The sequence below is a fragment of the Phocoena sinus genome, chromosome 7 (assembly GCF_008692025.1).
Source record: "Phocoena sinus isolate mPhoSin1 chromosome 7, mPhoSin1.pri, whole genome shotgun sequence".
Lineage (NCBI taxonomy): Eukaryota > Metazoa > Chordata > Mammalia > Artiodactyla > Phocoenidae > Phocoena > Phocoena sinus.
In genome coordinates, this window is record NC_045769.1 from 100,483,448 (window position 1) to 100,501,276 (window position 17,829).

The following is a 17,829-nucleotide window of genomic DNA, read 5'->3' on the forward strand; positions in this document are numbered from 1 at the left end:
CATTAAGCTCCACACCAAAGGAGTCAAAATCATTCTCGAACTGCTGCAAAGGTGTAAGTCGTAGACTGTCCATCGGATCCCCTGCACGCATGTAATACAGATTTGTGACTGTAAATCATGAGGCAGCCACAGAAGTTACATGAAAATTAATCTATATTAAAGTCAAGAAATATGTATGGTAAAAATGATTAAATTCAGGGCACTTTAGGTCTGGAATTATCCTTTCATTATTCAGGAACAAATAAAATAAAAACCCAGAGGAGTGAATTTATTTTTCTGAAGCCCAAGGATTATTCATTAGCAGAATAAAGGCATAAACTGGGGCCTCTTGAATCCCAATTCTTTGGTCATCTGGAATCTGATTAAATAAAGCTTTCAGCTAAGATTTTTTAAAAAAACATAAAACTTTGATTTGAAAACACAATACGAAACAAAGAAACATTGAAATATAAGATATGAAGATATAAGCCAATACTTAAGATATAATAAAAAGAAAACTACCAATTAGACTCCAAGGCCAGGATATAGTCAACATTCTTCTTCTCTCTCTCTAGCACCTTGTTACTGAGATAATCAAGACAGGCAAAAAGGAGATCGAATATGACATTCACTTGTTCTTCTTCATAGCTCAGAATATCTGCTTTTTGTTTAATGCATGTCTTTTAGCTGGGAGAGGCTACTAAGCCATTTATTGACTGTGTGTTCAGACAATTGTGCTGAGTTCTGATGACACAGTCCTTCCCAAGTCATCCACCTTTGTCTGTCTTTCTTAACTGTATGTCTGTGCACATTTAAAAAATTTTATTTGTTGTAATTTTCAAAATGCAAGGTAATAAAGATATAGAATTTTCTAGTATATAAAATGTTGTTTCTCACTTAGTATCAAATCCTGTGCAATAGGGACCAATGTTCTATGGTTGTCTTACTCATGAAGGATCTGAGGCTCATAGATTGTGGTTTGACACAAATGACAAACCCACTAAATGACAAAGCACGTAACAGGGATTTCTGACCCAGAAACCGGTGGTTTTCCTAGTGGAGCCTTCATACATTGCTGGTGGGAAAATTAAACAATGCAGCACAATTTGACAGTTTCTTTAAAAGTTAAATATGTGTTTATTAGATGATATAGTATGTGCCCAAGCAAAATGAGACATATATTCACACAAAAACCTGTGTGAAAATGTTCATGAGAGCGTTGTTTGTATGGGCAAACACTGTAACCAACCCAAAAGTTTATCAACTTGGTAAATGGATAAACAAAATATGTATATTTGTGCAGTAGAATACAAATCAACAATAAAACAGCCAAATTCTGATGTATGCTACAAAATGAATGAACCCCAAAAACATTATTGTATGAGTCCACTTATATGAAATGTCCAGAACAGACAAATTTATAGATACAAACTGAAGATTATGTGGTGCTGAGGATGGCGTAAGATTACACCAAATGGGCTCCAGAGAATTTTTAGGGGATGATGGAAATGATCTAAAACTGAATTATAGTGATTATTCTCCAACTCTGCAAATTCATTACAACTCTTTGAATTTTGTACTTATAATAGGTATATTTTAAGAATATATATTATACCCCCCCAAAATGAGAGGGGGACAGAGAGAGAGGGAGGGAGGGAAAAAGGGAGGGAAAGAGAAACAGAGACATAGACACTCAGAGGGTATTACCAACCCGAGGAGCCACGGGAGCCATTTCTAGATGTAATCTAATCCTCTTAACTTTACCGTACTAAGGATGATGTTGATTGGTTCATGGGAAGAAAGTTTCAGGAACATGATTATTTTATGGGTGACAGAAACAAGGGAATTTTAAAGAATTGAAAAAACATTTAACCCGTGATTCCATTTATGTATTAAATTCATAGATAATTGTTCAGAAACTCTTTTGCTTGAAACAATGCATCTCAACTGTCTTTCTTTTTTTTAATAAATTTATTTATTTATCTATCTATTTATTTATTTTTGGCTGTGTTGGGTCTTCCTTGCGGTGCGTGGGCTTCTCACTGCGGTGGCTTCTCTTATTGTGGAGCACGGGCTCTAGGCGCGCCGGCTTCAGTAGTTGTGGCTGGTGGGCTCTAGAGCGCAGGCTCAGTAGTTGTGGCGCACGGGCTTAGTTGCTCTGCGGCATGTGGGATCTTCCCGGACCAGGGATCGAACCCGTGTCCCTTTCATTGGCAGGTGGATTCTTAACCACTGCGCTACCAGGGATGTCCTCGGCTGTCTTTTTGGACTGAAAAAAAATGTGGAAAGCTTCATATAGTTGAATATAACCTTCAACCACTTCTTATATGCCTATCTCAACACTTAAAATGAAGGAAGGTGAAAAGGAAAATATGATGAGAGAAGAGATTTTATTCAACTAATTATTTTCACCTGGTACATTTTGGATTCAGTAAAAGTCAAGATTTGATCAATATTTTGTATGTATATACATATATATATTATATATAATATACATATGGTCCTATATAATGATAATTAATATTCAACATGGTGATTTTGAAGTATCATAAGAAATATATCAATGCTTACTTTTCCTCCAGTCAAAAGTGCAGTCTAATATTTATTTTAGAGAAATGCTTACCTTATATGTTTGAAATAGATTATGAGTTAATCAGAAAACTCAATCAGTATCTAATGTCACTCCACTTTCCTCCCTAGTTAAATAGTTAAATCAGAAAATTTGATAAATTTGGTGATTTCTAGGGCAAAATAGTGCATTTTAACTTAATGACCAGTGGGGACCTACTGACTCACTGAGGAGTCCACATGTTTTTCTGAATTTTAGCCTTGCCGTGGATGTCATCATGGCAGTTGTGTTCATTCCAGCACTAAGACTACATTCCTATATTGATAATGTTGTTAAATATTTAACTTCTCTCTCATTAATTTCAACATCTAACTTTTAAAACTACCTAGGAAAATAAAATTTTAAGACCTCAACACTATGATTTATTTAGGCTTATTTTCTTTTGTCTTGGAGAGTAGAAACTGAGATGTCCTCAAAGGGACAAACCACAATCAAAGTGTATTGATTGAGCATCGTGGCTTCAGTGTGTGTGTGTGTTTGTGTGTGTGTAATCAAGCTCTCTAGTGATGAATTACATGCCAGTTTTGGGCATTTCTAGAATGTTGAGACTTGTGGAATTATCAGGCATATTGAAATAAACTATGATATAGAGGACTAGTAAAAAGAAAAATAACTTTCTAAAATGAAAAGGGATGAGGTGTATTTGTACTATGCTTACTTTACATATATGTAGCCTGTCTACAAATCTATTACTTGTGTGCCTATTTTAATTGAATATATGAACATCTTTGTTCAAATCACTGTGCTAGATGATGTGGATATAAAACAGAATAGAATATGGAATTTGTCCTCAAGGATAGAAAATAACATTAATTTTTTTTCTTTCTTCTCAGCATATAGCAATAAATGCAGTAATTTCCCTTTTTAAAATTAATTAGTAACCACGGGATTCATTTGAATATTCAATGGTGATAAGAGTTTCAAATTTTAGCCTTATAAGGACTTTCTAGTGACTGATATAATAGGTTTCAGAGGCTCATTAACTCTACCTGGTGTCCACATAAGTAATCACACACTCTGTTGTATGAATGGATTACATTTTTCATAACGACCTGAAAATATAAAACCTGTCTTTCTCTCCCTATTAATTATTCTCTTTTGGCACATAAGTAGAAGAGACATAATGCAGTACCAGGAGTTTTATCTATTTGAGCTCAAGTAATATCTCCCAAGGTGACATCCCATAGCTAAAGAGGCAGTCTTCTTGGTTTTGTGTTTGAAAACACACTTATTTAGATCGAGATTTAAGATGGTACTTTTTTTTGCAGGAATTTTAAAATGCTTAACATACATACATTTAATCATTTCTTTTTACAAGTATATTCAGGCTTCTGAAGTTCTCTAACAAGCTCTTGTTTTTGGCCAGTTGCCTGTACATTTCTCTAGGAAATTTGCATCATTGTGACAAAGTGGTAGTTACCTGTGTCCTTACTGTTAGATTCTGGGTCTCTCTCATGGTACCCTCTCAGAATCCTGGGAAGTGGCAAAAGAAAGTCACTGCAAGGTTGCAGTGAACATAAATTTGACTTGGCCACTGCTAGGTTTTGTGAATGGGAAGGAAGAGTCGGGTACCGTGAGCAACTGCAGTGGTGTCACATGGATTTGATCAGGATATTCCCTGGCCCAACCAAAGTCTGCTTATACATGGGATTAACCCCACATGAGAGTGGGAACCTCTCACATAATGAGGTAGGGAAGTGACCATTTCAGATTAAATTTCAGCATTATGGGGGATTAACTGTAGAGCACATTCTGACTACAGATCCAAAGGAAATATGAAATCAAATCCAATAGAGATGTACTCATGAATGCAAATTTCATTATTTAACCAATTTTTATTGATTAGCCCCTCTCTGCCTTCTGTATCAGGAGGATGAAAAGGTGAACAAAATGAATGTGTCCTTATGTCTTGTCATCTCAAAAGCCCCAAATACCCTGAAACATTGTAGCAATTATTTGTTTGTTTGTTTTGTTTTTCAGTAAAATTTACAACCCAGTGACTAAAAGGGAACTTCTTGGAGTAGTTGAGATGTCTCACTCCCTCCTTCCCTTTATCTCTCCCTCCCTCTTCCTTTCTTTCAACTACACAAGCAAAAAGCATTCTTTGGTAAAGAAATGTCCTTTCCTGTTGGCCTCTCAGACCCCATGTTACTTCATTTTATTCATTTATAGCTTTCAGGAATTGAATAGTATTTTGAGAATTTAACACCTTGCTTTACTTTACTGCTTTTCTACTAAAGAATTGAGATTTTAGCTATCCACAGAGACACCTCAAACTCGACATGTTCAAAGTTGATTCACTATTATTCCTCGCTAACTCTTTCTGCTGTTTTCCAAACTATAAGAATGATAGCATCACCTGCCAATCATGTAGAACTCCTCCATGACTCCCTTTCCTGATCCCTTACATCCAGATGGCATCCAATTTCAGTCAGCTCTACCTCCTTACCACTTCCTCATCTCGTTCCCTTGTAGTCATCCTCTTGTTTCCACCTTAATTCAGACTTCATTCATTTTTTGCCTAGCCTACTTCTTCTTCTATGTGTTCTCATTAAAATCTTGTCTCTCTTCAACCCATATACCTTGCAGGAGTAAATTGATAATGAACATATCAAATCAGTTGTATCAGTTCCTGATTTAATCTTCTTTTCCTGACTTCTCATTGCCTACTAGATTATAATCCAAATTCCTTGGTATGACATACAAGGTCCCCCATTATAGGGAGTCTGCCCACCACTTCAACAATTACAAAACCTTACCATATTTAATAGTTTGGTCCCTGATATGGACTGAATGTTTGTGTTCCTCCGGAATTCACCTATCCTAACCCTCCAATGTGATGGCATTAGGAGGTGGGACCTTTGGGAGTTAATTAAGTCATGAGGGTGGGGCCTCATGAATGGGATTAGTGCCCTTATAAAAAGCGACAAGAGAACTGCTCTCTCTATCTCTCTGCTCTTTGCCATGTAAGGAGAGACTAAGACAGTCATCTGCAAACCAGGAAGTGGGCTCTCACTTGATGCCAGTTGTGATGGTACCTTGATCTTGGACCTTCCAACCTCCAGAACTGTGAGAAATAAATGTTTGTTGTTTAAGCCACCCAGCCTATGGTAATTTGTTATAGCAGCTTGAACTAAGATGATCTCTAAACTATGATAAGTTGTCTTACTCCTTTGTATTGTTGTTCAAGCTATTTCCTCTACCTTGAATGGCCTTCAAGGTAGATTAGTTCCAGACAGGTGTAATAGCTCCACTATAAACCACATTTGGAAATTATTCATATTCCTCTGAGAGAGAATTGAATGCTTTCTTATGCCTCCAATAGCATCCTATTTCTATCTATCTTGTAATTTCTTTGAGGACAACATCTGTAACTGACTCATCTTGGAGATTCTTATACCCAGCTTTGCATCTGACACATGGTAAATGCCAAACCTTGGCAAGGTACTGATAGTTATTTGTATTTTATGTGATTCATTTAGGCTGAAAGAATTAGGATGCTTCAAGTGTTTCAATACCAAGCTTTCAAGATCAGTGAACTCCAAAAGAGATACTTGAAGAATCAGTTTCTGAGTTTTTTAGAATGGAAAGAACATAGGTAGAAAATCATAAAACTGTTGGCAACCATCTCTTTAAATATGTAAGAGTGATTTCTTTTTTTTTTTTTAACGTTTTTATTGGAGTATAATTGCTTTACAGTGGTGTGTTAGTTTCTGCTTTATAACAAAGTGGATCAGTAATACATATACATATATCCCCATATCTCTTCCCTCTTGCATCTCCCTCCCTCCCACCCTCCCTATCCCACCCTTCTAGCTGGTCACAAAGCACCGAGCTGATCTCCCTGTGCTATGCAACTGCTTCCCACTAGCTATCTATTTTACATTTGGTAGTGTATGTATGTCCATATATACGCCACCACTCTCTCACTTTCTCCCAGCTTACCCTTCCCCATACCCATGTTCTCAAGTCCATTCTCTAGTAGGTCTGCGTCTTTATTCACGTCTTGCCCCTAGGTTCTTCATAACCTTTTTTTTTTTTTTTTTTGGTTCCATATATATGTGTTAGCATACGATATTTGTTTTTCTCTTTCTGACTTCCTTCACTCTGTATGACAGACTCTAGATCCATCCACCTCACTACAAATAACTCATATTCGTTCCTTTATATGGCTGAGTAATATTCCATTGTATATAAATGCCACATCTTCTTTATCCATTCATCTGTTGATGGACACTTAGGTTGCTTCCATGTCCTGGCCATTGTAAATAGAGCTGCAATGAACATTGTGGTACATGACTCTTTTTGAATTATGGTTTTCTCAGGGTGTATGCCCAGTAGTGGGATTGCTGGGTCGTATGGTAGTTCTATTTTTAGTTTTTTAAGGAACCTCCATACTGTTCTCCATAGTGGCTGTATCAATTTACATTCCCACCAACAGTGCAAGAGGGTTCCATTTTCTCCACATCGTCTCCAGCATTTGTTGTTTGTGGATTTTCTGATGATGCCCGTTCTAACCGGGAGAGGTGATATCTTATCGTAGTTTTGATTTTCATTTCTCTAATAATTAGTGATACTGAGCAGCTTTTCATGTGCCTCTTGGCCATCTGTATGTCTTATTTGGAGAAAGTCTGTTTAAGTCTTCTGCCCATTTTTGGGTTGGGTTGTTTGTTTTTTTAATATTGAGCTGCATGAGCTGTTTATATAGTTTGGAGATTAATGCTTTGTCCATTGATTCGTTTGCAACTATTTTCTCCCATTCTGAGGGTTGTCTTTTCATCTTGTTTATAGTTTTCATTGCTGTGCTTTCCCATTTGTTTATTTTTATTTCCATTACTCTAGGAGGTGGGTTCTAAAAAAATCTTGCTGTGATTTATGTCAAAGAATGTTCTTCCTATGTTTTCCTCTAAGAGTTTTATAGCATCCGGTCTTACATTTAGGTCTTTAATCCATTTTGAGTTTATTTGTGTGTATGGTGTTAGGGAGTGTTCTAATTTCATTCTTTTACATGTAGCTGTCCAGTTTTCCCAGCACCACTTATTGAAGAGACTGTCTTTTCTCCATTGTATATCCTTGCCTCCTTTGTCATAGAGTAGTTGACCATAGGTGTGTGGATTTATCTCTGGGCTTTCTATCTTGTTCCATTGATCTGTATGTCTGTTTTTGTGCCAGTACCATATTGTCTTTATTACTGTACCTTTGTAGTATAGTCTGAAGTCAGGGAGTCTGATTCCTCCAGCTCCGCTTTTTTCCCTCAAGATTGCTTTGGCTATTCGGGGTCTTTTGTGTCTCCATACAAATTTTAAGATTTTTTGTTCTAGTTCTGTAAAAAATGCCACTGGTGATTTGATAGGTATTGCATTGAATCTTTAGATTGTTTTGTGTAATATAGTCATTTTCACAATATTGATTTTTCCAATCCAAGAACATGGTACATCTCTCCCTCTGTTTTTTTGTCTTTGATTTCTTTCATCAGTGTCTTATACTTTTCTGAGTATAGGTCTTTTACCTCCTTATGTAGGTTTATTCCTAGCTATATTATTCTTTATGTTGCAGTGGTAAATGAGATTGTTTCCTTAATTTCTCCTTCTGATCTTTCATTGTTAGTGTATAGGAATGCAAGTGATTTCTGTGCATTAATTTTGCATCCTGTAACTTTACCAAATTCATTGATTAGCTCCAGTAGTTTTCTGGTGGCATCTTTAGGATTATCTATGTATAGTGTCATGTCATCTGCAAACAGTGACAATTGTAATTCTTCTTTTCCAATTTGTATTCCTTTTATTTCATTTTCTTCTCTGATTGCTGTGGCTAGGACTTCCAAAACTATGTTGCATCATAGTGGTGAGATTGGACATCCTTGTCTTGTTCCTGATATTAGAAGAAATGCTTTCAGTTTTTCACCATTGAGAATGATGTTTTGCTGTGGGTTTGTCGTATATGGCCTTTAGTATGTTGAGGTAGGTTCCCTCTATGCCCACTTTCTGGGGAGCTTTTATCATAAATCAGTGTTGAATTTTGTCAAAAGCTTTTTCTGCATCTGTTGAGATGATTATATGGTTTTTATTTTTCAGTTTGTTAATATGGTGTATCACATTGATGGATTTGCATATATTGAAGAATCCTTGCATCCCTTGGATGAATCCCACTTGATCATGGTGTATGATCCTTTTAATGTGTTGTTGGATTCTGTTTGCTAGTATTTTATTGAGGATTTTTGTATCTATATTCATCAGTGATATTGGTCTGTAATTTTCTCTTTTTTAGTATCTTCATCTGGTTTTGGTATCAGGGTGATGGTGGCCTCATAGAATGAGTTTGGGAGTGTTCCTTCTTCTGCAAGTTTTTGGAAGAATTTGAGAAGAAGGATGGGTGTCAGCTCTTCCCTAAACACTTGACAGAATTCACCTGTGAAGCTATCTGGTCCTGGACTTTCGTTTGAAGATTTTTAACCACAGTTTCATTACTTGTGATTGGTCAATTCATATTTTCTATTTCTTCCTGGTTCAGTCTTGGAAGGTTTTACCTTTCTAAAAATTTTTCCATTTCTTCCATGTTGTTCATTTTATTGACATAGAGTTGCTTGTAGTATTCTCTTATGATGCTTTGTATTTGTGCAGTGTCCATAGTAACTTCTCCTTTATCATTTCCAATTTTATTGATTTGAGTCCTCTCCCTCTTTTCCTTGATGAGTCTGGCTAAAGGTTTATCAATTTTGTTTATCTTATTAAAGAATCAGCTTTTAGTTTTATTGATCTTGGCTGTTCTTTCTTTCTGTTTTTTTTATTTCTGCTCTGATCTTTATGATTTCTTTCCTTCTACTAACTTTGGGTTTTGTTTGTTCTTCTTCCTCTAGTTCCTTTAAGTGTAAGGTTAGATTGCTTATTTGAGATTTTTCTTGTTTCTTGAGGTAGGATGGTATTGCTATAAACTGCCCTCTTAGAACTGCTTTTGCTGCCTCCCATAAGTTTTGGATCGTCGTGTTTTTGTTGTCATTTGTCTCTAGGTATTTTTTGATTTCCTCTTTGATTTCTTCAGTGATCTCTTGGGTATACTGTAGCACATTGTTTATCCACCATGTGTTTGTGTTTTTTATGGTTTTTTCCCTCTACTTTATTTCTTATCTCATAGTGTTGTGGTCAGAAAAGATGCTTGATATGATTTCAATTTTCTTAAATTTACCAAGGCTTGATTTGTGACCCAAGGTGTGATCTGTCCTGGAGAATGTTTCATGTGCACTTGAGAAGAAAGTGTAATCTGCTGTTTTTGGATGGAATGTCCTATAAATATCAATTAAATCTATTTGGTCTATTGTGTCATTTAAAGCTTGTGTTTCCTTATTAATTTTCTGTCTGGATGATCTGTCCATTGGTGTAAGTGAGGTGTTAAAGTCCCCCACTATTATTGAGTTACTGTCAATTTCCTCTTTTATAGTTGTTAGCATTTGCCTTATGCATTGAAGTGCTCCAGTGTTGGGTGGATGTATATTTATAATTGTTATATCTTTTTGGATTGATCCCTTGATTTTTACATAGTGTCCATCCTTGTCTCTTGTAACATTCTTTATTTCAAAGTCTATTTTATCTGGTATGAGTATTGCTACTCCAGCTTTCTTTTGATTTTCATTTGCATGGAATATCTTTTTCCATCCCCTCACTTTCAGTCTGCATGTGTCCCTAGGTCTGAAGTGGGTCTCTTGTAGACCGTATAAATACAGGTTCTGTTTTTGTATCCATTCAGCGAGCTGGTGTCTTTTGGTTGGAGCATTTAATCCATTCACATTTAAGGTCATTATCGATATGTATGTTCCTATTACCATTTTCTTAATTGTTTTGAGTTTGTTTTTGTAGGCCTTTTCCTTCTCTTGTGTTTCTCACTTAGAGAAGTTCTTTTAGCATTTGTTGTAGAGCTGGTTTGGTGGTACTGAATTCTCTTACCTTTTGCTCCTCTGTAAAGCTTTTGATTTCTCTATCGAATCTGAATGAGATCCTTGCCGGCTAGAGTAATCTTGGTTGTAGGTTCTTCCCTTTCATCACTTTAAATATATTGTGCCACTCCCTTCTGGCTTGTAGAGTTTCTGCTGAGACATCAGCTGCTAACCTTATGGGACATCTCTTGTATGTTATTTGTCATTTTTCCCTTGTTGCTTTTAATAATTTTTCTTTGTCTTTAATTTTTGTCAATTTGCTTACTAGGTGTCTTGGCATGTTTCTCCTTGGGTTTATCCTGCCTGGGACTCTCTGCGCTTCCTGGACTTGAGTGGCTATTTCCTTTCCCATATTAGAGAATTTTTCAACTATAATCTGTTCAAATATTTTCTCAGGTCCTTTCTCTCTCTTCTCCTTCTGGGACCCCTATAATGTGAATGTTGTTGCATTTAATGTTGTCCCAGATGTCTCTTAGGTTGTTTTCATTTCTTTTCATTCTTTTTTCTTTATTCTGTTCCACAGCAGTGATTTCCACCATTCTGTCTTCCAGGTCATTTATCCATTCTTCTGCCTCAGTTATTCTGCTTTTGATTCCATCTAGTGTATTTTTCATTTCAGTTATTAGACTGTTCATCCCTGTTTATTCGTTCTTTAAGTCTCCTAGGTCTCTGTTAAATATATCTTGCATCTTCTCGATCTTTGCCTCCATTCTTTTTCCGAGGTCCTGGATCATCTTCACTATCATTATTCTGAATTCTTTTTCTGGAATATTGCCGATCTCCACTTCTTTTAGTTGTTTTTCTGGGGTTTTATCTTGCTCTTTCACCTGGTACATATTCCTCTGACTTTCCATTTTGTCTATCTTTCTGTGAATGTGGTTTTCATTCCACAGGCTGCAGAATTGTAGTTCTTCTTTCTTCTGCTGCCTGCTCTCTGGTGGATGGGGCTATGTTAAGAGGCTTGTGCAAGTTTCCTGATGTGAGGGACTGGTGGTGGGTAGAGCTGGGTGTTGCTCTAGTGGGCAGAGCTCAGTAAAACTTTAATGTGTTTGTCTCCTGGGTGAGGCTGAGTTCCCTCCCTACTGGTTGTTTGGCATGAGGCTACCCAGCACTGGAGCCTACAGGCTCTTTGCTGGGGCTAATGGTGGACTCAGGATGGCTCATGCCAAGGAGTACTTCCCAGAACTTCTGCTGCCAGTGACCTTGTCCCCACAGTGAGCCACAGCTGCCCCCCACCTCTGCAGGAGACCCTTCAACACCAGCAGGTACGTCCGGTTCAGTCTTCTATGGGGTCACTGCTCCTTCCCCTGGGTCCTGATGTGCACACTACTTTGTGTGTGCCCTCCAAGCATGGAGTCTCTGTTTCCTCCTGTCCTGTCAAAGTCCTGCAATCAAATCCCACTAGCCTTCAAAGTCTGATTCTCTGGTAACTCCTTCTCCCGTTGCTGGACCCCCAGGTTGGGAAGCCTGACATAGGGCTCAGAACCTTCACTCCAGTGGGTGGACTTCTGTGGTATACTTGTTCTTCAGTTTGTGAGTCACCCACCCAGCGGTTATGGGATTTGATTTTATCGTGATTGCGCCCCTCCTACCATCTCATTGTGGCTTCTCCTTTGTCTTTGGATGTGGGGTATCTTTTTTGGTGAGTTCCAGTGTCTTCCTGTCAGTGATTGCTCAGCAGTTAGCTGTGATTCTGCTGCTCTCGCAAGAGGAAGTAAGTGCACGTCCCTCTATCAAGACTAGATTCTTATACTCACTACTCTTCTGGGATTTATTGAACTGGACTGCCTGCATTTTAATGTGGCAAACTGAAGAACACAAGACATTTTTAATGCAATTTTAAAAATGATTATTGAATAATGATACTTGAGTGTTTACTTTTGACTTCTGTAGTAAGTGTCATTATGTAGAACAGTTTGTACCCAGGCAGAGCCTTGTGAAACAAAGATTGTAACCCTTAGCAATCAGGATAGATTATAAACATAAACTGAGACAGCAGAATCATGGCCTTATCTGAATGCTGTGTTCCAGTTCTGCTCAGTGGATGTTGGAAGAATTTAAATGAGGAGGAGAATCAAGAAAATTATGTAAAGAAAAAAGAAATATAAATTTATTTTGTTTTAAATTAGAAGGGTGTAAAGAAAGACTAAATCTATTTTCAAATTAAAATTATTCTAAAGTATGTTTTGTTTTGGTTTGTTTTTTTAAGAGCAATGTCCAGGAGTTTTTTTTATTGTTTGACTAACAGAACGAAACCAGGCAGAGAAGTCCACAAGGAAATGATGGTCATACTTCATTGCTGCTTGCCATTTGGTCCTTCATCTTCCTAGCACTTACTGTATTTCCTTTGAAAGATTTTAGACATTTATTTAATCACAAATGCAATCCAAGTATGAATAAATAAATGTATTATCTTTTAGGAACCCCCACCCCCATGTTCCTTTAAATAGAAGAAGATGCTAAATGTCTCTTCATAGTTTGTTTGGCCATAGTGTCCCACCTATAGTTTGAAAAACAGTCTGAAATCCTTTCCTCATTCCATTAAAGAAATCCTGGGAAAGAAGTTCTATTGATATTGTCCATAGTCTCCAAAAGGTGAGGATGGTAACTGGGCTGAAGGCTACTGCAAGGGGTCTTCAGGAAATGGAGGATAATTGGGAAATTGGGCAGAGGCAAATCTTGTCAAGGAGACACCAGCTCCTTCAATTAAAGCCCAGAGAATGCCACCCATCGCAGCTGAGCCAACCATGGCCACTTGTCTGTTTCTTGCTGCCAGTATGGCTCCTGTTAAGGCACCGCTCATGATGGAGTTCCAGGGATCTTCTTTCCCTCTGACTTGAACCATACTGCAGTCAGTCACGGAAAACAGACCTTCCCCAAACAGCAAAGGTACCTCTCAACTGCAGAGCCCTGGTTTTAATAGCTGGCAAACTCCTTCCTAGTCTGTGGTTTACTCCCACTGGAGAACTGCGAAAACCTTTGATTACCTTCACCTATGGTTCTCATCTTAAAGGCCCCACCACAGTCATCCACAATTCACACGCATACCCTTGTACCTTGACTCCATGGTCAAAATAAATTTTCAAATTCAGTTTAATCTAGGGACATTGTTGATTAAATTTTAGATGACAATTTGGTATCTGACTGAGATGAAGAAACCACATGACAGATTTACTGGTTGCTGTTTTGTACTTTGTGATTTTAGCCTGTAGTCAATTTTAAAGGTCTGCTGGTTAGAAGGTGCTGCCTCTCTACTACTGTGACTAAAACCTTTTTGACTTTAATTTTATCTCTGTTCAAAGAATCAAGATCCTTTCAAAAGTTCTACAATCACATTGAAATTACTTTTAAAGAGAAGTTAGCTCTAGGTTTTTCTTAAAAGACAGATTCTTAAACTTTTAGATATCAGTTAAGGTCTGTACATTTTATTGCATTTTATATGCATTGGATAAATTCAATTTTAAAATGTGACAAATCTCGTTTGAAGGGAAAGAACCCTCACTGAGCAGAATTGTTGCACCCTAGTGTGTACTTTAATTTGGAATTTTCAGAATATGAATTTGTTTAGCATTGCCACAAGCAAACATAATGCTTATCTATACAAGTCCCCCATCCTAAAGAAGAACTTTGAATTTGGGTATCTATGCACAAACAGAAAGAGAGGATTTTCCTGTTAGTCCTTTGATATAATGTGGTTATTAGCTGCTTGATTTTATTTTATTAAATTTAAAAAATTTTCAGCCACACTGTGCAGTTAGCAGGATCTTAGTTCCCCAACCAGGGATTGAACCCGTGCCCTCAGCAGTGAAAGCCCAGAGTCTTAACCACTGGACTGCCAGACAATTCCCTTAGCTGCTTCATTTTAAAACTTTATAGAAGAATGTGTTTTGGGACAGACGTGTTGGTAAATCTGTTTCTGCTGCCAAGAAGACAAGAGGACAACCCAACCTTACATCGTGGTGAATCTCATTTATCATCCTGTCACTGCACCATCTTTTTCCAGTTTCATCCTGGACCACGATTTCATGGCACAGAAAGAAACCTGGGCATCAAACCATAGCATATGAGCAAGTGGATGGCCCAAATGTTTGAGAGCATAAACATGCCTCTCTCACTGGGCACCAGTTGAGAGGGTTGAAGCCCATTCATTGTAATTGCAGTTCAGAGTAGAAGAAGAAACTGTGCCCAGATGAGAAACAATTTGAATGTTTGTGTGGATTTGGATTTTAATAGCTCTGTCACGTTCCATCACTGTTTGCTTGAGCATTTCCCTGATATGTTCTCCCAACACTGAGGCCATTTCTGCTTCTTTCTTGATATCACTCGTTGTTTTCAAAATGTGGTTTTCCATGCTCTCTTCTCCAAACAGTCTCAGTTAGGTTTGAAATTTAATAAATGGTCAGTAAAAATATAGCACCCTAGGAGCTTAAGTCCTGAAATAATATTTGAGATAATTTAGTGTAATATTTACTTACTGTAACATTTTTCTTTCCTTTTTAGTTCTCACTCATCTGAAGATGCATCTCAGTCTTTGCTAAAATTTTATTCTTTTCAAAATTAATATTGATAGTGTCATTAATTTCTAAACCTGAAGGACGCTAAGTACCATTTTTTTACATAAAGAAAAGACATACATGGAAGGAGTTTGTAATGTTGAGCCATGAACGAGTGATAGATATAGTCTGAGACTGTACAGGACGACACGACTGTCATGAGAGACAGAGTGTGCCTTACATAAGGGCAAAACTGCTGGTCTTCCAGTGACACATTCAACACTGTGATGGGGTGTGACAAAGAGGTGGACATGGCAAACTTTGAGACATATGCTAATAACACACTACCGAGAGATATCTAGGGTGGGTACCTACTGTGATATCATCAACTGGAAATGTGCACTTTGGTACTGTCATAGAATGTTGGCATAACCCTGCTGTTTGTATCTAGCTGTTTAAGACATTGAGGACAAAGCAGTGAATCTTACTAAGGGAGAAAACAAAGTGATGCAATCAAAATTAAAAGTTATTTCAGGTACTATTGCTGGTTGCTAATTGTTATAGGTTATCCTATCACAAATTTAGTATATAGTATATATACATATTTTTGTTCATTTCACTTTTGATAATGTTACCTTATTCAACATATTTAAAATTTAATCCACCAAAATTCCTTCCGGAAGAGTCTCCTTTCTTATTATTTTAATGCCCTTATGATATATCATTGTAACTACAATAAAATTAATTAAACAAGGAGTCTGTTAGACTGAGGTGGCTCTAATGCCTCGGCAGCCTATTAAGCAAGCCAAAACCTAAGCCAGAATCAATGCACCAGAATCCAAAAAAAACCCAAAAGAGCAACCGATCACAAGTAGCCCGCTTTTCCAAATAGGGCAACTGCTTAAGTATAGCCAATCGAATAGCGTATTTGTTTTTCTTCTGCGTCTTCTCTATGAAAACCTTTTCCCTAGCTTCTGTCATCAGGGAGCTCCTAACCATTTTTGGTTTGGTGCTGTCCAATTTGAATCGGCTTGCATAAATAAACCTTTGAAAAAATTTTATGTGCCTCAGTTTACCTTTTAACACTACCTATACCTCTAATACAAAAGGAACCTTTTCCTGAGAGCTTTCAACTTTTTCTCTTTCACCTGGGAGGTAGATCTCTCTGACTCTGTTTTGTCCTTATAAGTTATAAAGAACCTATGAGTGTTGGTGTCTATCCATTACCATAATAGAATCTGAGCATTAATATTTATTTGTGGGCATGCCCAATTTACAAAATCCAAAATTTATTTTCATAACCTAGCTTACAGTGGGTGTATTAAATGAGTACAAGTTTTAGTGGCTTGTTGGTTTAATAGGCTCAATTAGTAGAAAAGGATAACTGGATAGCTATCAAAAGCATCCTGCCTTAAGGGTTAGAATGTGGAAGTAATATGCCTTACTACTCAGAAATTCTTTTATTAATATCTTAGTAATCTCCTTCATGACATCACTTATTCCCATTTCATTTCTTCTCTTTGTGTATCTCCTTTGACTCCTAAAACAATATGGTTAATTTTATAGAGGGGATTCCTAATTTCATAAATTCTTTAAAATAGTATTGGGCAGTGTACTGATCTGGCTTCTCTCACCTCTTCAGTCTCTCTTCCCACCATTGCTTCGAAGAAGTTTGCAGTCCTACACATTGAAAACCACTTTCAGTTCCTGGAATGGACCTTGGTTCTTTCAAGTTTTATGACTTTATTTATATTGTCCCTATTCTTGGAAATACTCTTATCCTCCTATTACAATGGGATAGCTTTCTGACATTCTTTGAAGGTTTAATGAAACCATTATTATTATTATTTTTTTTTTGGAGTTCTCTGAGTTTACTTCTTCTGGCCTGAGATAGGTACTCTTTCTCTGTGCCTACTTAATGCTTACATATTTAATAGTAGTCACCTTTTAGGTGTTTTGATTCACTTACTATCCCAACAACCCTATTGAGTAAACAACTATAATTGTTATCAACCTCTTCTTATACATGAGGAAACTGAAGCAAAAAACAAACAAACTAGTACTTGCCTAAGGTCTTACAGCTAGTAAGTGACAGAATGAGTTTTGAAGACAAAAGGTCTAGTAGCATCACTATACAAACCAGGGCTGTCCAATAGAAATCTGAGTTACAAATGTGACGTAATTCATAAATTTTCTAAAGAATACATTGAAAAAGTAACTGGTGAAATTAATTGTGTTAATACATTTTGTTTAATACAATATATCCCAAATAACATTTCAAGCATAATCAGTACAGTATTAAAAATCAGTATTAAAAATGAGGTATTTTATATTTTTTATACGAGGCCTTCAAAATGCAGTGTGTATTTTATACTTACAGGATATCTCAATTTGGGCTAGTGTTTTAAAGTACATGTGGTTAATTTCTACCTTCAGTTGATGACACAAGTCTTTACTCTTAATCACAGTACTGTACTTCTCTTTGTATGGAAATAGTTTTATTTGCCTGTATCCCCCATTGAACTCTGAACTCCTTAATGAGTGAGGATGTTTTGTATCTCTAGCACATAGAATAGGTATTTCCTGATACATAGTACAAACTTAATGAATATTTATTGAATTTTGTTGCTGAAGTACATTGTTAAGTTGAAATTTCAAGAGATTCAAAATAAATGACCAAATGCATACATTTGCCACTCTTGAGCAGATCATGAGAGAAAATTGAGACGACATCCAGGAAGACAGTTTGTATCTTTCAGGACAACAGGATATATGTAAGGTTCCATTTTAAGAATGTATGT

General features: G+C 36.8%; 1 protein-coding gene and 1 pseudogene across 9 annotated transcripts in view; one reads left to right on the forward strand and one right to left on the reverse strand.

Moving 5' to 3' along the window:
- DPP10 (dipeptidyl peptidase like 10) overlaps nucleotides 1–17,829 on the forward strand; it is a 1,311,492-nt gene that overhangs the window by 921,168 nt on the left and 372,495 nt on the right. The gene's annotated exons all lie outside the window — the stretch shown is intronic.
- Nucleotides 13,102–13,571, reverse strand: LOC116756766 (annotated as a pseudogene).